Source organism: Pongo abelii, chromosome 15, assembly GCF_028885655.2.
Source record: "Pongo abelii isolate AG06213 chromosome 15, NHGRI_mPonAbe1-v2.0_pri, whole genome shotgun sequence".
Lineage (NCBI taxonomy): Eukaryota > Metazoa > Chordata > Mammalia > Primates > Hominidae > Pongo > Pongo abelii.
Window position 1 is genome coordinate 24,668,505 of NC_072000.2, and position 21,939 is coordinate 24,690,443.

The 21,939-nt window shown below is 42.5% G+C and overlaps 1 protein-coding gene across 26 annotated transcripts in view; it reads right to left on the reverse strand.

Moving 5' to 3' along the window:
* Positions 1 to 17,834, reverse strand: part of HNRNPC (heterogeneous nuclear ribonucleoprotein C) — a 59,747-nt gene extending 41,913 nt beyond the window's left edge. For 3 of the 26 annotated variants that reach the window (XM_063715191.1, XM_063715183.1, XM_063715171.1), the window contains exons 1-2: positions 17,422 to 17,570; positions 10,710 to 11,445 (exon numbers count right to left, since the gene is read on the reverse strand). The gene's annotated coding sequence lies outside the window, so the exon portion shown is untranslated. 26 annotated transcript variants of the gene reach the window in all.
* Positions 17,835 to 21,939: the final 4,105 nt, after the last annotated feature.

Sequence of the window (21,939 nt, forward strand, 5' to 3'; positions counted from 1 at the left end):
AAATGGATCTGTTGGTCTTTTGTTGTTGTTGTTTTTAAGTCTCACTATATGACCCAGGCTGGAGTGCAGTGGCAGTATCTTGGCTCACTGCAACCTCTGCCTCCTGAGTTCAAGGGATCCTTCTGCCTCAGACTTCCAGGTAGCTGGGATTACACGCATGCGCCGCCCCACCCAGGTAATTTTTTTGTATTCTTAGTAGAGACAGGGTTTCACCACGTTGGCCAGGCTGGTCTTGAACTCCTGGCCTGAAGTGATGTGCCCGCCTTGGCCTCCCAAAGAGCTGGCATTACAGGCATGAGCCACCATGCCAGGCCTCTAAATGTGTTTAGTATTAAAATAGTTAATTTATTAAATGTTTTTGGTGGGATAATTGTGGTTAAGTCCTAATTCTTTTTAAAATACATACTGAAATATCTACAGATGAAATATATCAAGAATTTGCTTCAAAATAACATGGGAAGAGGGTGGATGGGGAGATGTAGATACAAATAAAAAGACTGGCCAAGGATTATTAAAGTGGGACAAGTACATGGAAGTTCATTATACGATTCTCTTTTGTGTATGTGAAATTTTTTCACAATTAAAAGATAGCACCAGCTGGGTGCAGTTGCTCACGCCTGTAATCCCAGCACTTTGGGAGGCCGAGGCCGGCGGATCACAAGGTCAAGAGATCAAGACCATCCCGGCCAACATGGTGAAACCCCGTCTCTACTAAAAATACAAAAATTAGCCACGCGTGGTGGCGCGTACCTGTAATCTCAGCTACTCAGGAGGCTGAGGCAGGGGAATCGCTTGAACCTGGGAGGTGGAAGTTGCAGCGAGCCGGGATCGCACCACTGCACTCCAGCCTGGCAACAAAGCAAGACTCCGTCTTTTTTTTACAAAAAAAAAAAAAAGACTGGCCAGACACGGTGGCTCACGCCTGTAATCCCAGCACTTTGGGAGGCCGAGGCAGGCGAATTACGAAGTCAGGAGATCAAAACCACCCTGGCCAACATGGTGAAACCCCATCTCTACTAAAAAAAAAAAAAAAAAAAAAATACAAAAAATTAGCCGGATGCCTGTAGTCCCAGCTACTCCGGAGGCTGAAGCAGAAGAATGGCGTGAACCCGGGATGCGGAGCTTGCAGTGAGCGAAATCACGCCACTGCACTCCAACCTGGGTGACAGAGCTAGACTCCGTTTCAAAAAAAAAAAAAAAGATAGCACCAAAGATGTGCATGTACCTGAAAACAAAAATCACACGTGAATCTCAAACTATACACAGAAATATAGTCAACATTGTATCAATGTTTCACTCAAAATCTATCAACATTTTTACTATTCAACTTAAAAACTTATCAAACCCTTCAGAATAATACACGGTCAAATCTTAAAGCAAAAGATCCAAAGTAATTCACAAAACTAGAAATTAAGTATTAGTGGCCACTAATACTGCCAATAAATTGCTAAACTTATTAGCTTCTGGAGAGCAAACTTAAGAACTTTTTAAAATGTGCAACCAGGCGTGGTGGCTCAGGCCTGTAATCCCAGTACTTTGGGAGGCTAAGGCGGGCAGATCACAAGGTCAGCAAATCGACACCATCCTGACTAACATGGTGAATCCCCGTCTCTACTAAAAAATATATAAAAAATTAGCCGGGCGTGGTGGCACCCGCCTGTAGTCCCAGCTACTCAGGAGGCTGAGGCAGGAGAATGGCATGAACCTGGGAGAGGGAGCTTGCAGTGAGATCACGCCACTGCACTCCAGCCTGGGCTAGAAAGTGCATACTCTGCCCACCTCCCCCACCTCCCTGGCAAGAAAGTAAAATGTGCATAGCCTTGAGCAGTTATATTTCTGGGGCTTAATTATAAGAAAGTAAAGATATGCACAACTGTAGTTTTGACTGTCCAAAGCTTTGTTTACAGAAGAAAAAAATGGGGAAGGGTACAACAACAGTGTATTGGTAAAATAAAATATAGTACAAGTATGCAATGTACCATGTACTATTATAGAGTATATAATACTATGTAACTACTACAAATTTTTCAGACATCTGTATCTACTAACATAAGCTATTCAGGTTAAATTTAACATTATTACTTAAATATATATGCTGTATGACAGGGCTTTTGGAAGATTATATAAGCCCCAAAAAGCCTGGAAGAACACCCAAAATGTTATCTTTGGATAGTTGTATTTTCTAAAAATGTTCTATGAACATGTATTACTTTATTGGGATCAAAAGTAAGATAAAGATGAGGTACCTCCTCTTACAAATCCACATCAATCTTCAGTCACTTGACTAGTATTCCTTTTCAACGGAGTAATAAAACTCCATTTTAGTAAGGTGTGGTGGCTCACGCCTGTAATCCCAGCACTTTGGGAGGCCGAGGCGGGAGGACTGCCTGAGGTCGGGAGTTCGAGACCAGCCCGGCCAGCATGGTTAAACCCTGTCTCTACTAAAAATACAAAAATTAGCCGGGCATGGTGGCAGGCGCCTGTAATCTCAGCTAATCGGGAAGCTGAGGCAGGAGAATCACTTGAACCCGGGAGGTGGAGGTTGCGGTGAGCCAAGATCGCGCCATTGCACTCCAGCCTCGGCAACAGAGAGACTCTAGTCTCAAAAAACTCCATTTTAAACAGCATAGCCATAACTCTAGCATGAATTCCACAAACTTAAGGGTAATAGCAAGAGAAAACTTTTCTTCTAGCTCTGAAGCTAGAAAACCCACTTATGTGAAGATGATCTTATTTAAAGGATCAATATAGGGAGTGACAATGCATTATGACTAGTTTATCCTCTTCAGAATACCTATTTTAGTTAAGAGGGCTGGAGGAAAATTTTTGTTCAAAATGTACTCTACTAAACTACTCCTAAATGTTATTCAAGACTAGCCAGAAAAGCCTAATCTGGTTCAATGAACTCCCGGAGTTTTTTCAGTTTTAAAATCAACTCAGAAGCCATAGGTCAATATAATTAGAAAACAGGAAGAATATTTCAGACTGGTAAAGTCAGAATCAAATTAGGCAGAAATAATAAAAAAGTTCTCTAATTCACTCTACCTCTTACAAATAGCCATGCTTTCTCAGTAGAGAATACATATTTTTAAAATGGTCAAGTTCTCCCAAATGTTGATACAGGCAACACGGTAGTCTATGTGCTCAAATGCTAACTCGACTCATTTTATCACAGCTAAACCTTTTAAAGCAGTTTCTTCAACTATTAACACTGCTTACTAAACCCCTATTACACAGACTAGCTATGCTATTTATACCCACACAGAATCACAAGAATTGATGTACATTTTTAAGCTTTTTAATCAGAAGGAAAATATTACCACGTTGATCATTATAACACTCAGTCTTAAGCACATAGTGCACAAGCTTCAAATCTCCTAAATCCCACTTCTTGCCCAGAGGCAATCAATGTCAATTGTTTGGCATATGTATTTCTGGACCTATCTCTTATGTCTTTACATAGAAAAAAACAAATTCTACAGTTGGTGATAAGTGCTAAAGAGTATTTAGGAGAAGGGGAGCTTTCAGCGCTAAATGAGGGAAGACACATCACTAAGGGGGGTAGCTTCTGAGTAAAAATCTCAGAAGAACTGAGGAACCAAACTGTATGAGTCAGAGAAAATTCCAAGGAGAAGCCCTGAAGTGGAAACATATCCAACGTGTTCAATACAGTTAAGAAGGCCAGTGTGGCTGAAGCACAGTATATTAACAGCAAGGGAAGGGACACAACAAATCATGTGGGATGCCCTGTAAATCACAGAAAAACTGACTTCAATGCTGAAAAATGCAGCCATTAGGTTGTTTGTTTTCAGGTGAAGCATTTTTCAATGGCCAGGCTTGGTGGATCACGCCTGTAATCCCAGCACTTTGGGGGGGCGGAGGCGGGCGGATCACAAGGTCAAGAAATCGAGACCATCCTGGTCAACATGGTGCAACCCTGTCTCTACTAAAAATAAAAAAAAAAAATTGGCCGGACGTGGTGTCTGGTGCCTGTAATCCCACTACTTGGAAGGTTGAGGCAGAATCGTTTGAACCCGGGAGGCGGAGGTTGCGGTGAGCCGAGCTCACACCATTGCACCCCAGCCTGGGCAAAAAGAGCGAAACTCCGTCTCAAAAAAAAAAAAAAAAAAAATTTCAAACATTACATTTTAGGCTAAATCTAGCTATCACTTTAAGAACAAAACTAGTGGGGAGGGACAAAAGGAATACAAACATTATATATAATAATGCACAGGAGACAATGGTGGCTTGAAATTGGACCAAGTGTCGACAATATGAGTAGTGGTATATTTTGAAGAGCTGACAGCATGATTTTCTTTTTTTTTTGTGGTAAGTCTTGCTCTATCACGCAGGCTGGAGTGCAATGGTGCAGGTGCGATCTCGGCTCACTGCAACCTCTGCTTCCTGGGCTCAAGCGATTCTCATGCCTGTCTCTCAAGTAGATGGGACTACAGGCACGCACCACCACTCCTGGCTAATTTTTGTATATTTTTGAAGAGACGGGGTTTCACCATGTTGCCCAGGCCAGTCTCAAACTCCTGAGCTCAAGCGATGCGCCTCCCTAAGTGCTGGGATTACAGGCCTGAGCCACCACACCTGGCCAACATGATTTTCCCATAGGCCAAAGGTGAGAAGAATACAAGTCAAGGATGGCTAGCCAAAATCTTTCGCCCAAGAGACACAAAAATTGTTTCATTAACTGAAAAAGGCAACAGTACACAAGAGACTGGTTTGAGGCATGAACATCAGGAGCAGTTTTGCACTTTTAAGTTGACATATTGGATATTCAACAGAGTTGTCATGCAGGTAACTGAATTGGTATGACATTCAAAAGAAAAGTATAGGCTGTTGATCTTAAGTGTCAAAATCAGCTTATAGGTGGTATATTAAATCATGAATCTGTCCACCCAGAGTGTGGACAGAAAAGAGAAGTGGAAGGACTGAACCATGGGGCACTCCAACAGAAAGAGGTTTAACAGTCAGAAACATGTAACAAAAACCTGGAAGCAAAGTAAAAAAAATAAAAACGTTTCAAGGAAGAGATCTGGTTAAATGGAACCAACAGGTCAAGTGAGATGAGGATTGAAAAAGGACCCCTGGGCTTAGTTAACGCATCCCTCTCCGTGGTTTTTTTTTTTAACCATAAATAATTTTTTTCCAACTAATGTTCACTGCTGTTTTATAATAGTCTTAAAAAAAAAAAAAGATAGCTCACTTTTTTTTACTTTAAGAGACAGGGTCTCATTCTTGTCACCCAGGCTGGAGTACAGTGGTGCAATCTTAACGCACTCTGACCTCAAACTCCTGAACTCAAGCAATTCTACCGCCTCAGCCTCCCACGGAGCTACACTACAGCTGTGTGCCACCACGCCCAGCTTTTTGTAGACAGGGTCTTGCTATGCTGCCAAACTTTCCTGGCCTTAAGCTATCCTCCAACTTCGGCCTCCCAACGTGCTGGGATTATAGGCATAAACTGCTGCATCTGGCCTAAAGTTCACTTTTAAAATGTGCTTGCTTCCCTATTAACAATGCCATCACAACCACGGTAACATTTTACCAAGACACATCTACCTAAACAATTTACTACCTTGCACATATACACATCTTTACGCCATTTAAGGTGTTGGGAATTCAAGGGCAAAAATGTAAACATATTTAGTTTTAAAATTTTAATAATAAAAGTCCAAAGTTGTTCTTTGGAACTTTAACCAAACTAAAATTTGTTTTTCTAGAATGCTCAGCCAGACACAGTGGCTCAGGCCTGTAATCCCAGCACTTTGGGAAACCGAGGTGGGCAGATCACGAGGTCAGGATTTCTAGACCAGCCTCGCCAACATGGTGAAACCCCATCTCTACTAAAATATAAAAATTATCTGGGTGTGGTGGTGCATGCCTGTAATCCCAGCTACTCAGGAGGCAGAGGCACAAGAATCGCTTGAACCCAGGAGGCGGAGGTTGCAGTGAGCCAGAGATCACACCACTGCACTCCAGCCTGGTGACAGAGCAAGACTCTGTCTCAAAAAAAAAAAAAAAAAAAAAAAAAAAAAAGTTCAACAGATCAAAGTGACGAAAGGAGTACTATCATTAAGTGTTGAAATCTGCACCCTTAATCCCAGGGTTGAATCCATGCTAAACCACTAAAGCAGTCTAACTTTAGGCAAGTTATTTAAATTCTGTACTCCAATATTCTCACCTCTGAAACATGAATAACAGTATCTACTACTCAAGGTTTTGATGATGATTAAGTTAACACAAACTCACAACTTCGACAGTGGTGGACATAGTCAAGTGTTCAGAATACTTCCATAAGAGAAATTAATGTCCTGCTACTTTTTTCTGCCAAATCAGAAAGCCATTATATGACCCAACAAGGTATCACAGAAATAATTAGAAATTTCCTGGAGCCTGATCAGTTCTCAACCTATCTTACTCAGACTGATTTTGCTCATTAATACACCCAATAAAAATTCATTTGAAAAACCAGGGCAAGTTATTGTTAGGCCTGGGATGATTATTTTCTTCAAGAGATTGAGACAGTGGCCTACTCTAATAGGTCTCCGAACTTACTGCCCTACTTGCCCTCTTAGTTCTCATCACTAACATTCCCTACACAACAGCCTGAAGATAAACCAGACCTCTTCTTCAAAATCCTTCAATAGATTCTACTTGTGCCCAAGACAGGATCTTAAACAAGACCCTCTAAGGTCCCGTGCTATGAATGTTTGGTCCTTGCCTACCTCTCTAACTCCATCCCTCATCTATGTATTCTTGGTAATTATTTTCCAGTATTATTTCTTACTTGGAGGCCAGGTCTTGTTCCCCCACATTATCTGTGCTTTCACATATGGTTTTCTTACAGAATGAACTTCACCATTAGCTATCGCCATGTAGCTAAGCTTCCCTGGCAGCAGCCCCCAAATTCCATGTTCTAATTTTGGTTCCCTTGCTATCTTCTTATCCATGCTGTTCTTTCCCTTCATCAATCCTGACTGTGAAAAGTGCCGTTTACTTTGTTTCTTCCCTCAATGATCTATAATACCTAAGAGGGCAGGGGACATGTTTTGTTCATCCCTATATGCCCAAACCTAATAATGATTTTCAAAATAAGTACTCAAATACTTAATAAAACATCTTATACTTGAATGTTCCTTGAACACCTCCAAGATGTTTAAAATATTCCTTTTCCCACCCTCAAACTATAATCTGCTCCCTTCATTCGTTCCCCAATATCTATCCCCATCCCAGAAGCTAGAAACCAGCAATCATGCCAAATCTGTGTTCCTGTCTACCTTATCACATCCGTCCTGAGATGCTCCTAATTTTACCTCCTAATCTCTAATCTCATTAGCATTACCTTTGTCCAAGCCAGGTCATTATTCTTCCTTGGATTTTAATATCTCCCTTATTTATCTCCTACTTCCAATCTCATTTCCTCTATACCATTTCCATACTGTTATTAGAAAGACGTTCCTAAAAATTAAAATCTTCCAGTTTTTGAGACCAGCCTGGGAAACAAAATGAGACCTGTCTCCACCAAAAAAAAAAACAATAAAAAAGTCAGGTGTTGTGGTGCATGTCTGTAGTCCCAGCTATACAGGAGGCTGAGGCCAGAGGATAGCTTGAACCCAGGGGGTCAAGGCTGCAGTGAGCCTTGTTAATGTCACTGCAGTCCATCCTGGGTGACAGAACAAGACCCTGTCTCAAAAAATGAAAATAAAAGGAAAATCTGATGTCACTTTCCAGTTTAGAATATTTCTAAAATGGCTCAACATTGGTTTCTGGATAAAATATAAATTCCTTGGCATGTACAGCAATCAAACTTTTATTCTCTGGCCTTAAGATTCATTTCAGTACACTACCTCTCTTAAAAGGATCCCGTCGGCCAGGCACAGTGGCTCACGCCTGTAATTCCAACACTTTGGGAGGCTGAGGTGAGCTGATCACGAGGTCAGGAGTTCAAGACCAGCCCAGCCAAGATGAAACCCTGTCTCTACTAAAAATACAAAAATTAGCCGGATAGCCGGGCGCAGTGGTTCACGCCCGTAATCCCAGCACTTTGGGAGGCCGAGGCAGGTGGATCACGAGATCAGGAGATCCAGACCATCCTGGCTAACACGGCGAAACCCTGTCTCTACTAAAAATACAAAAAATTAGCCGGGTGTGGTGGCGGGCGCCTGTAGTCCCTGCTACTCGGGAGGCTGAGGCAGGAGAATGGCATGAACCCGGGAGGCAGAGCTTGCAGTGAGCCCAGATTATGCCACTGCACTCCAGCCTGGGCAACAGAGCAAGACTCCATCTCAAAAAAAAAAAAAAAAAAAATTAGCCGGGCATAGTGGCAGGTGCCTATAATCCCAGCTACTCGGGAGGCTGAGACAGAACTGCTTGAAACCGGGAGGCAGAGGTTGTGGTGAGCCGAGATCCCACCACTGCACTCCAGTCTAAGTGACAGAGCAAGACTCCGTCTTATTTAAAAAAAAAAAAAAAAAAAAAAAAAAAAAATCCCTTTATGTGATTAAGGTAGAAGGGATAAATTTATAAATTTAAAGTTATAAATAAAAATAATAAAATAAAAAAAGGATGCCCTGACCTCTTAGGGTTAGTTAGGTAACCATTTCTGCATGCTTTTTTTTAAAAAGAGATGGGGTATCGCTGGGTGTAGTAGCTCACACCTGTAATCCCAAAACTTCAGGAGGCTGAGGCGGGTGGATCACCTGAGGTCAGGAACTTGAGACCAGCCTGGCCAACATGGCATCTCTACTAAACCCTGTCTCTACTAAAAATACAAAAATTTAAGGCCAGGTGCGGTGGCTCATGCCTGTAATTCCAGCACTTTGGGAGGCCAAGGCGGGCAGACCATGAGATCAGGAGTTTGAGACCAGCCTGGCCAACATGGTGAAACCTCGTCACTACTAAAAATACAGAAATTAGCCGTGCATGGTGGTCCGCGCCTGTAGTCTCAGCTACTCGGGAGGCTGAGGCAGGAGAATCACTTGAACCCGGGAGGCGGAGGTTGCAGTGAGCCAAGATGGCGCCACTGCACTTCAGCCTGGGAAACAGAGCGAGACTGTCTCAAAAAAAAAAAAAAAAAAAAGATGGGGTCTCATGTTGCCCAGCCTGGAGTGCAGTGAATAATCACATCACACACTACAGCCTCTCAAATCCTGGGCCAAGGGACCCTCCTGCCTCAGCCTTCCAATTAGTTGTGACTACAGGCTTACAGGCAGGTACCAATGCCCCCAGCTTATTTCGGCATGCTTCTATAGGATATGTGTTTACCTCTCATCATAGACATTATTTCATTCATGTGTCTCCCTCACTAAGCTGCGAAGCCCTTAAACATAATAAACTATTTTTTATATCCCCAAACAGAACATGTCCCATAAAAATAATAAATTTGTAGAATCAACAAGGAATAAATCAAACTGAACCTATAGTGAACAGCTTCCATACACTGACAGCAGCAAAAAAGAAAAAATAGCTCTCATACAATAGAGGGCATCAATAAAACTTGCACCTATTTAAAAAATAAAAAGATTCCCACTCTTTTTCTAGATAACTTCCAGGAATCTTTTGCTTTTTCTCCCATTCTGTTTTGAGTGTACCTTTGGTGTTTACTTTAACTAGATTTTACTTTTCATCCGAGTATGGTATAAGGGGGCAAGTTTGTGATTTACCCTAATACAACAGTACCGAATATGCCTTCAAAAAATTATTCCAGGTTAGGTGCAGTGGCTCATGCCTGTAATGTCAACACTTTGGGGAGTCAAGGCAGAAGGATCGCTTGAGCCCAGGAGTTCAAGACCAGCCTAGACAACATAGCGAGACCCTGTTTCTACAAAAAAATAGAAATATTTTAAAATAAAATCTAATTATCCCCCAGCTTGAAACCTATCAGAGCAACTCTAAAAACGGTTATCAAAACATTTTGCTGTAGTGAGTAAAATACTACAGGTTGCTAAAATTCTTACTCTTTGGCTGTCCACATCTTTACTAATCTCTACACCATTCCTGTGAATAACACAGAATTCATTCCTTCTTACCATCAGAACACATTAGAGTTCCTAATCTAGCATTAGAACTCTGTGAATTCTCATTAGAATTCCCAAAATCTAGCTGGGCCTTGAGTCACCACTGTAAAAGGGGTCAGCCTTAGACGGTTCCTGATTTGGATGTAGAGGTTAAACAGATTTCCCTGCTTTGTGAGGTCAAAAAGCCTACCTTTTTTCAAATTTTTAAAAACCCTCCAGTGAGACAGCATTTTAATATTATGTTGTATCTCTTATGGTTTGACTCTTGTGAAATTTTAATGAGATAAAAAGTCTAATACAATCCAAAAATGTCACAAATCCAAGGAATATGTTAAATGACAGAAAATGTTTACTAATTTGTAATAATCTAAAAAAAAGGACTCCCCAATATGTTGTCTTGTTGCTAATCATTAAAACAAGCCACTTTCATTTTAAACTTCAGCTGCTCTTTCCAAGTATCCAAAATGTTCTAATCAGCCCAAGTTAATTAGCAACTCATATTATTCCACTAGTTTACAAATAACTGAGGTGGTCCCCCTTGGGAAACACCTCAAGATGCACACACAAAAGGCTTAATCCAAACACTTCCAGAGGCTATGACCTATACACATCAGCTAAACTGTTAAACGGGTTTATTTCCTAGTCTTTGTAATGAATCCAAGTGGACCTCACACCTCTTACCATCACCCAGGAAGGGTGTGCATCTGTTCCGAAGGCCCCCCTGGCTCCAGGTCATCCTGGCTGCTGCTGCTCCAGGCTGGGCATCCATGTTGCTGCAGCTTGTGGTTTGTGAAGGGTAGTGTACAGGAAAAGCAGGATGGGATTTCAAGGGAAACAGGAGGAAGATGGCTTTCAGGGAAAATGCCATCACGATCATAAGTGTTAAGTAGTACCACACACATTTTATTGCAGCACAGTTTAAAAATTTAACAAATGAAAGATTAAAAATAAAAAAACAAAAATAAAAAAAATTAAAAATACAGACGTCCAGAGATGCTCTAAAACAGTTAAGTTAAAGATCAGGAAAAATAAGGTCATAGACTTAACAGCCAGTAAAATTCTTTTCAGTGTGGGGAAGGGGATGAGGGCAAGGGTGGGGTTGGGAGAGAAAAGGTTTATGTGATCAAACCACTTAAAAATACTAATGCCTTCGCTTTCTCTCCCAAGATGCAAAACTCCAAAGTCAATCAGGAGGCCGGAGAAATTCTTAGAAACATTCAGAAAAACTCGATTTTAATCCGGTTAAAAATCATCAGTGTCATTATCATCATCATCATCACCATCATAAGTATTAATATAATAATAATAAGTAATAGTAACTAGTAACAACAATAAAAAGGAAATCAGCGGAAAGTCAGGAAAAATGTTAAAAAAAAATTGGAATAACTTACTGTAGCTGAAGATCAAAAAAATCTCACTGTAAAAAAACAAAAATAAAAATAGCCCAGATTAGAAAAACGGGAGGTGCAAAAATGTCAAGTCAGTAAAGTTCATTTCTTTTCTCTTTCCAAAAGCAGTTTCCACAAAAACCGCAAGGATAAAGTTTTCAGTAGCAGACAAGCAAAGCCCTTTCCACATCATCAATCAATCTTAAAAATACACGAGGAAGTAGAGAGGTCAGTTTATGAGAGGCTAAAAGGCTCCTCCTCCTCTAACCCAACTGCTGCAGAAAAAATAGAAATAGAAATTTTAAAAATTACATCTTAAATCCAGGTCCCGGTTTTGGAAACAATTAAAAAAAAAACACCTGTACATTTGCCGTAGTGCACACCAAGTTGCATCATTATGTTTAAAATGTCTTTATAAAATCAGTTTTGGAATGGAATGTGTGTGTGTTCTGGAAGGGTGGGGAAGGGAGGTTAAAAATCAAAGCTGAGCTCCAGTGAGTAGGGATGGGGTTCGCCTTGCTGCCCTGTGAAAGGAGAAGGGACAGATTGAGTCAGAGTTCCTCAGAAATGTTGTGCCCTAAACCCCCAAGACAGAAACATCTGTCTACTGCAGCTAACACATTTTGGTAAAGCATTAACATTCTACTGGGATGGGATAGCCTCCATAGAATCACCTCTACCAGTGACTGTCTTCACAATTTTTCAACATCAATAGATGACTAAAATTAACTAAATCCATGTCAATATGACCTTGAGGGTCTCAAAAAGAGTATATCCAAATATTCATCTTGATAATGAGCAGTTTGGGCACAGAAAATACAGAAAAACCGGGCCAACAAATAGAGATGAAATAGTGAGCAAATGTCAAATATTGAGATTATAAAACCTAAGCAGATTCATGGGTTTTAAACTTAAAGTCAGTGGAGTTTTTGCTATGAGTAATAGACTAAAGGTGAATGGCCTACCATGAAAGATCTATACTAGAGATGACTCATCTATTCTCAAAACCAGTGAGTGATCAAACCACAAGACCTAATAGGTTCTACTGTTAGGGGAAAAGATGTTTTAAATAAGGAGCACATTATTCCACTCACTGACAAAATGAAAATACAGATGGAATAAAAAAAGACTATTATGGCTACTGAATATTTAAGGTCATAAAATAGGTGAAAAAATTAAGGTCCTTATGTTAATACTTTTGTTTCTGTAGTCCACTGTTTACTATGTAGCATGTAAAGCTAATTTCAAGTTATGGATTCTAAAAATCTGGTACATAATACCACACTAAAATAATTTCCATGACAAACTGGTTGTTTCATCAGCTAAAATAAGAACTGCAATTAGACTGTAGCTCCTTGTGCAAACAATGAACTAGCTGCACTCACTTTTCAATTTAGCCATGAGGTCTTATTCTCCTTTGTAAATCTGAGGAAATTAAAATATTTTAATGCCAAGTGTGGTGGCTCACACCTGTAATCCCAACACTTTGGGAGGCCGGGGTAGAGCACGGCTTGAGCTCAGTAGTTTGAGACCAGCATGGGAAACATGGCGAGACTTTACTAAAAACAAAAAACATTAACAGGGTGTGGTAGCCTGTAATCCCAGCTACTTAGCAGTCTGAGGAGCGAGGATCACTTGAGCCCAGGAGTTCGAGGCTGCAGTGAGCTCTGATCATGCCACTGCACTTCAGCCAGGCCAACAGAGAGAGACCCTGTCTCAAAAAAAAAATTTTTAATTGAGCTTTTAGAAGTGTTCCTTGAGCCAACTATACATGAATGACCACAGCAGCAAGTACCATAAATTTTTAAAAAGAAGAACAGTAGGAACGACAGTTAATTTTTACATTTGATGTGTGAAAACTGTATGAATGTACAAACTGCGGAAAAAGTTTGTGAAGAATTGTAAGAAATATACATCTGAATGTTCTTTTCCTGTTTATGAAATACAGTCATGGTGAAACATTTCATTTTCTTATTTGGAGCCACAGCCCAAACCTGGTAATCAATTTTCAAGATACGTAACTTTATAGTTCAACCACAACCAAATCCTTTGTTCAGGTGCCATAAGACATGAGCTTAAAAATAAAGAAAAATGTGAAAAGAAACCAATTCTATCTTTCAATATCAAAAAGTTCAGATATCTCCCAAGATGTTATTTATGTTAAACTGAAGAGCTACCACTCATAAAAAGACCAACTTTAGCATCATTTTCAATCAAGAATATTCCTTGAGGCCAGGCAGCGTGGCTCATACCTGTAATCCCAGCACTCTGGGAGGCTTGGGGCGGGTGGATCACCTGAGCTCAAGAGTTCAAGGCCAGCCTGGCAACATGGTGAAACCCTGTCTCTACCAAAAATACAAGAAATTAGCAGCACTACTCAGCAGGCTGAGGGCACCCCTTGAGCCTGGGAGGCAGAGGTTGCAGTGAGCTGAGATGACGCTACTGCACTCTAATCTGGGTGACAGTGTGAGGCTCTCAAAAAAAAAAAGTATCCTTACCTAAAGCTCAAAGATAGTTTTAGAAAAAAGTATCTCCAGGTTATTCTTTGTCAAAACCTGCCTGAGGTTTGGATCCCTTCTTCTAAAGGGGTACCTCTCAGAATGAGTGATGCATGAGCATCATCACCTGGAACTTACTAGAAGTGCAAACTCTCAGGCCCCACCCCAGACTTACTTAATTAGAAACCCTGGTGGTAGAGATCATAGCAATCTGTTTTAACTAGCCCTATTGATTCTGGTGTTGGCTAACGTTTGAGAACCACTGTGAAGATTTTAAATTGGGAATCTCTCTATTCCCCAGTTTAGAATCAATTATTATTATTATTTTGAGATGGGGTCTCACTGTCGCCCAGGCTGGAGTGCAGTGGTGCGATGGCTCACTGCAACCTCCACCTCCCAGGTTCAAGCGATTCTCCTGCCTCAGCCTCCCGAGTAGCTGGGACTACAGGCGAGCGCCAGCACGCCAAGCTAATTTTATTTTTAGTAGAGATGGGGGTTTCACCACGTTGGCCAGGCTGGTCTCGAACTCCTGACCTCGTGATCCACCCACCTCAGCCTCCCCAAAGTGCTGGGATTACAGGCATGAGCAGCCGCATCCGGCCTCTAAAATCAATTCTTTAAACAAAGTGCCTGTCCTTCCAGTGTACTGTGACAGAATCAAGTTAGAGCACCAAATAATGGTTTCCTGATACAATATAAATAAATCCAAAAACACATAACCTATGATAGTGAATGCACCAAAGAAACCTTTTTTCCTTTTATGTTAATAAACTCAGAATTTCCAATATCGAGAACACCTGTAGTTATGCTGCACCTCAAAGTTCTGGTTCTCACCAATCCTCTAGTAAATCTAGTATGCACAAAACCAAAATCTTCCCATTTCCAATGAGAATACATGAATATGAGTATTAAGAGCAAATAATGCTCCCCAGAGACAACTACTAATAAAGTATTTGAAGACTGAAATAATGTGGTTAAGAATAGTAATAATAACTACCAATTTAGAAAACTGGGGCCGGGTGCGGTGGCTCACGCCTGTAACACCAGCACCTTGGGAGGCCGAGGCAGGAGGACTCCCTGAGCTCAGGAGTTCAAGACCAGCTGGCCAACATGAGGAAACCCCGTCTCTACTAAAAATATAAAAATTAGCCCGGTGCGGTGGCACACGCCTGTAATCCCAGCTACTCGGGAAGCTGAGGCAGGAGAATCGCTTGAACCCGGGAGGCGGAGGCTGCAGTGAACCGAGATTGTGCCACTGCATGCACTCCAGCCTAGGGCAACAAGAGTGAGACTCCGTCTCAAAAAAAAAAAAAAAAAACAAAAAAAAAACACTGCATTTAATAAAACTCAATCTGTACAGTTTTTAGTCTTCTGGCAACAAAAAATTTGAATTAGAAACTAAAAATTCAAACAGGTTAAAAAAAAAAGTCTAAGTCCCCTTATTTGCCTAAGGAGGATTAAAATCTGTTTCTCCTAACTTCTAGGCAAACTTACTCTCCAGCCAACACCTCTCACATTCAACACTTAAATATTAAGATTTAATAATTTGCCCCTTAGTCTTTAAAATTAGAGCAACTAGCTATTTTGGAGTTTATTCTTTGCTTGTTTCGCACAGCCATTCCATCCAAAACAAGGTCGAATGCCATGTCAAATCCTCTAGAGATTTAATTACAAACGTAAGCTGTTTAAATTCTCTACAGAAGGAACATCAACCACCAAGTATTCCCGAGAGTGGCACTGGCATGAGAGGGAAAAAAAAAAAAGGTCAGAAAACCTGCAACCTGGCCATCCTTCTTCAACTTTTCCCCCTAGCCAATATGAAAATGTTACTAAATGCCTATCTAGTTGAGAACACACCTAGAATTGTGATATAAATACCGTGGCAAACAGTTTCGGATATTAACTCAAGGAATTTTTGGTACGCTGATATACATGCTGACCGGAAGGAACCCATATTTCTAACACCTCAAAGAAAAGTGCCGGTCAATCAATTTCAACTACCATTAACTGTTCTTAAATACTAATTTCTGACATTTCTCTTTGCCAACATTTTTACTACATATGATTTCCCAATTAATCTATTTTTGCCCTCACCTCATTTCTAACAGTTCAGCACAATGATAAACTTTAGTTTTAAGTTCCTGTAATAATATAAATGTTTAAGCCTTAAGAAAGGGGTCGCGATGTTTTTGACCCTTATTTTACTTCCTATCAAATAGGCTGCCTTACAGATGAATTTCTTGCCCTGCAGAATTGGTTTAAACTGTGCTTAACAGCTTTAGTTTTTCTGAGATTAACAGATTGTGAAAAATAAACTTAGCCAAATCTCATGTGAGGATTAAAAAAAGCGATTTCCCAGATAAGTCAATGTGACACTAAAGATCTATACAATTTTTTTAACTTTTAAGTTTTTTATCAAATTTCAGCACCCAGCAAATAATAGGCACTGTTAGTATTTGCTTAATATAACGTAGCTGTGAATTTTTGCCCAAGTTTCGGTGGATGGGAAAATTAACGCCAAAATATCCCGAAAGTCAAATTTTGTCATCTTACACTTAGGAAGTTACGTTAAAAAATTCTCAAGTCTCGTAGTATTTTTCTTAAGCGCAATTTGGGAATTTCCAGTTACCTCGTGGTTTCCGTCATCAGGTTCTTGGCAAAGACTGCAACATAGTAGAGTTTTAGAACCCGGTATTCCATTAACTAGGTAAAAACCACTCGACTGACCTCGTGGTCAAATTCCTTACTAGTTCTGCTACTGACTTAATATGACCCTAGCAACCAACACTTTTCTGCCTCAGTTTCTGTCTGAGAAAGAGAGTTAATACCTACCTCAAGCAAAGTTCCACTAACTTATATATTTCAAGTGTTTTGTAACCTGCAGATGAAAAGTCAGCTGTAAATATTAATATAGTTATATCACAATATTTCCTTTTACAAATGTACGTGAAAATAACTACTTCGAGCTCCATCATTTGCTCATAGAGAGGAATAAAATAAAAAGTTATCAGTAAAATGCTAAGTCTTTTGTTAAACCTTTCTCGTAGGCCACGCGGCACGATCCAGGATTTAAAGGCTCGCGATACATCTACTTGGTAACCTTCCCCCTTCCCCTCCCCCACTTTTTACATGTAAGAAGAACGGAGGTAATAGAAGGCATCGGCGCTACGTTAACTTCGACTATATTAATGAGCATCGCGATCTTCATTTTCATGATCCCGGAGTCCTCGCGGTCGTAGAAAATGAAAGGAAAGCAGCCGTTAACACAGGAAGAACGAAAAAAGGACATTTTCCCTGGCGATCGTGGCCTACAGGACACCAGGTTAAACCTACGCAGAGGCTGAGGGCTGTAAAACTGCCCCCCGCTTCAACCTAATCCCCCAAAACAAACAGAATAAATAAGGGCCCGGTTAGTTAGGGGGAAGGATTCCCTCATCTTCTCTCCCACACCCCCTCTCGCTTCTCGAAAAACCCAGCGCCTTCCCTGCGTCCGCCCTCTCCACTTACCAAGAGGGGGAGGGAGAAGAGATTCGATTCTGAGTCTCCTACTCCCGGGTTCTGGGTGGAGAAGCCGACTGCTGCTGGAGGTCGGCAACGCGGCCACAACCGCTCAGTCTTCGTCTCTTCACAAAATGGCCCCCGAGTCTCCTCTGCCGCCGAGGCGAAGGCCTAGTCCCCGCCCCATTCCTGAGAATCTTCCTATTGGCTGTGCGTTTTTTCGCTCCCGCTCCTAATTAGACAGTTCACCCGCTCCTCACAATGATATCCAATCACAATTAGCAGTGGGTTAGACTAAGCAGGAGAATTTCCACATGCGTGAGAGAAACTAGCTTGTAACTGGTTGGTTTTCCTGTCACTTATCACCTGGAGACTGCTTATTGGCTATTGTACGGACGACCCTCTGGGTGGAAACTTGCCTTTGTATCGCTCACCGTCTCACATCCGGGTATCTGGGAGGCCTGATTGGCGGCCGCGGCGTCCTATCGCTACCCCTTAGAGTGCCTAGTAGAAGGTCCGCCCAGACCTCGGATTTCCGGCTGCGCGGGGGCGGGGAAAGGGTTGAGGGGCGTTGTTAGGTGACGGGCGCAAAGGACCTGCCCTAGCCCCGGGCCTAGGGGGAAAAAAAGCGCGAAATGAATCCTCCGTGAATAAAGAAAGGACTTTTCTTAAAATGAGGAGGGAGCAGCAGTGACTAGGCCTTGTTAAAGTGTGTAGAAAACTAACCAGCCCTGCGTTTTTTCCAACCCCAGACCCTTTCTCAGTTCCAGATTCGAGTGTCAGCTACCTCGTAGACATCTGCTTTTCAGCCTATTAAACCCTTCTTCAGACAACACATGTTCCATCGAAACCAACTGACTTCCTTATTCCTCTCCAATATAAAAAGGAAGTGCAAAATCCTGGCCTCTGGCCCCAGGGCATCTCACTAATATCTTTAGTGCCAGCAAAATTGGCCCATTCCTCCAAATCTGGTCCCTTAATTTCCCTCCTCTTGAAATGGCTTGTCTCCTACCTACCCCCGTCACCTGCCAGTCCCTCTGGTTACATTATAGGAACTGCGCACGCAGTGGAGTAGCATCAGCTCTACTAAGGGAGTGGTTTCTTTTTTCTTTTTTTTTTTTTTTTTTTGAGGCAGAGTCACTGTCGCCCAGGCTGGAGTGCAGTGGCGCGATCTTGGCTCACTGCAGCCTCCGCCTCCCGGGTTCAAGCGATTTTCCTGCCTCAGCCTCCCGAGTAGCTGGAACTACAGGTGCGCGCCACCATGTCCAGCTAATTTTTGTATTTTTAGTATAGATGGGGTTTCGCCATGTTGGCCAGACTGTTCAGGTGATCCGCCCGCCTCTGCCTCCCAAAGTGATAAGATTATAGGCGTGAGCCACCGCGCCAGACCACTTTAAACTATTTTAAAAAGCAAAGACGAAAAATATGGGAGAAAGTATACACTAAAGTGTTAGTAGTGTTTCTCTCCTGGTGGGAAAATTACATGTGATTTTTTTTTTAACTTTTTTTTTTTCAAACGGAGTCTCGCTTTGTCACCAGCCTGGAGTGTAGTGCTGCCATCTTGGCTCACTGCAACCTCCGCCTCCTGGGTTCAAGCGATTCTCCTGCCTCAGCCTCCCGAGTAGCTGGAACTACAGGTGCGTGCCACCACGCCCAGCTAATTTTTGTATTTTTAGTAGAGACGGGGTTTCACCATGTTAGCCAGGATGGTCTCCATCTCTTGACCTCGTGATCCGTCCGCCTCAGCCTCCCTAAGTGCCGGGATTACAGGCGTGACCCACCGCGCCCGGCCTTAAAACCTTATTGTACTTTTCTATATTTTCCAAATCATCTACTTTGAGCAAGTAATCAGAGGGAGAATATCCTATGAGTGCTTAAAGCCTCGACTCAATTGCCACATTGCAATTTATTTAAAATTACCGCGTAGCACCGTGGGGAGTTTTACACTCCTCTTCTCTCCCTTCCTGAATGGTAAGATTTTTTGATGGCAGAGTTTAATTCTTACTGTTCAATATATTTTCCTTGTTTACTACCTATTAATAAATTAATAAAATATTAACCATTAACTTTTATTTTTCAAGGGAAATTTTCATTTTTCCAGGACAAGCAAATAGACTGTCCTTTTTTCTCTTTCTTTTGAGATGAGGTGTTGTTCTGTTGCCCACGCTGTAGTGCATTGGCATGATCCCGGATGATTACAGCTTCAACCTCTCAGTCTCAAGCAATCCTCCCACCTCAGCCTCTGGAGTAGCTGAGCCCATGCACCACCACGCTGGCTAATTTTTTTTTTAATATTTTGTAGAGACAGCGTCTTACCATGTTGCCCAGGCTAGTTTTGAACTCCTGGGCTCAAGCATTCCTCCTTCCTTGGCCTCCCAAAATGCTAGGAGGCATCATGCCAGCCCTGTCTTTTCTTTCTTTTTTTTTTTTTTTTTTGAGACAGAGTATCATTCTGTCGCCCAGGCTGGAATGCAGTGGCGCAATCTCGGCTCTCACTGCAAGCTCCGCCTCCCGGGTTCAGGTCATTCTCCTACCTCAGCCTCTGAGTAGCTGGAACTACAGGCGCCCGCCACCGCGCCCGGCTACATTTTTTTTGTATTTTTAGTAGAGACGGGGTTTCACCGTGTTAGCCAGGATGGTCTCGACCTCCTGACCTCGTGATCCTCCTGCCTCAGCCTCCCAAAGTGCTGGGATTACAGGCGTGAGCCACCGCGCCAGGCCCTGTCTTTTCTTTGTTGTATGTTTTATGTAGCACTTACTCAGAGAGGCCTGGAGTCTGTCGGGTCTGGTTGACATGTGATTTATGTTGTTATTATTATTACTATTATTTGAGACAGGATGTCACTCTGTCGCCCAGGCTGGAGTGCAATGGGGGTAATCTCGGCTCACTGCAGCCTCTGCCTCCCAGGTTCAAACGATTCTCATGCCTCAGCCTCCTGAGTAGCTGGGACTACAGGCATCCGCCACCACGCCTGGCTAATTTTTGTATTTTTAGTAGAGATGTGGTTTTGCCGTGTTGGCCAGGCTGGTCTTGAACTCCTGCGCTCAAACAGTCTGCCCGACACAGCTCCCAAAGTGCTGGGATTACAGGCCTGAACCACCGCACCCGGTCAATATCTTTTTTTTTTTTTTTTTTTTTGAGACTGAATCTTGCTCTGTCACCCAGGCTGGAGTGCAGTGGCGCCATCTTGGCTCACTGCAACCTCTGCCTCCCACGTTCAAGCGATTCTCCTGCCTCAGCCTCCCAAGTAGCTGGGATTACAGTCGCCCACCACCACGCCTGGCTAATTTTTGTATTTTTAGTAGAGACGGTTTCACCGTGTTGGCCAGGCTGGTCTTGAACTCCTGACCTTAGGTGATCCACCCACCTCAGCCTTCCAAAGTGCTGGGATTACATGCTTGAGCCACCAAGCCCAGCCCCAATATCATTTTTAAAAACCAATCCCCTTTTCAAGACATTGAAGTTGTTTCCAGTTTTTCAGTATCATATATCAGTTATTTTATTTATTTATTTATTTTATTTATTTATTTTTGGGGGGTGGGGGCGGGGACGGAGTTTCACTCTTTCCCCCAGGCTGGAGTGAAGTGGCACAACGCAGCTCATTGCAATCTCTGGAGCGGTGGCTTACGCCTATAGTCCCAGCACTGTGGGAGGCGAGGCGGATAGATCACCTGAGGCCAGGAGTTCGAGAGCAGCCTGGCCAACATGGTGAAACCCTGTCTCTGCTAAAAATACAAAAAATTAGCTGGGCGTGGTGGCAGGCACCTGTAACCCCAGCTACTTGGGAGGCTGAGGCAGGAGAATCACTTGAACCCAGTGGGGTGGAAGTTGCAGTGAGCCAAGATTGCGCCATTGCACTCCAGCCTGGGTGACAGATTGAGACTCTATCTCCAAAAAATAAATAAATAATATAAACAAACAGGCAAAAAAAATCTTTGATCACAGTCCAAGTGCGGCAGACCACGCCTATAATCCCAGCACTTTGGGAGGCCGAGTTGGGCGGATCACCTGAGGTCGGGGAGTTCACAACCAGCCTGGCCAACATGGTGAAATCCTGTCTTTTCTTAAAATACAAAAATTAGCCAGACGTTGTGGCGTGCACTTGTAATCCCAGCTATTCCGAAGGCTGAGGCAGGAGATTCATTTGAACCTGGGAGGCGGAGGTTGCAGTGAGCCGAGATCATGCCACTGCACTCTAGCCCAAGGGACAGAGCAAGACTCCGTCTCGAAAATTAAAAAAAAAAAAAAAAATCCTTGTCCACAAAGCTTTAAAACTGGGAGAGATAGCTGGACGCGGTGGCTCACGCCCATAATCCCAACACTTTGGGAGGCCGAGGCAGGAAGATCACGAGGTCAGGAGACGGAGACCATCCTGGCCAACACGGCGAAACCCCGTCCCTACTAAAAATACAAAAATTAGCTGGATGTGGTGGCGCATGCCTGTAATCCCAGCTACTTGGGAGGCTGAGGCACGAGAATCGCTTGAACCTAGGAGGCGGAGGTTGCAGTGAACCAAGATTGCACCA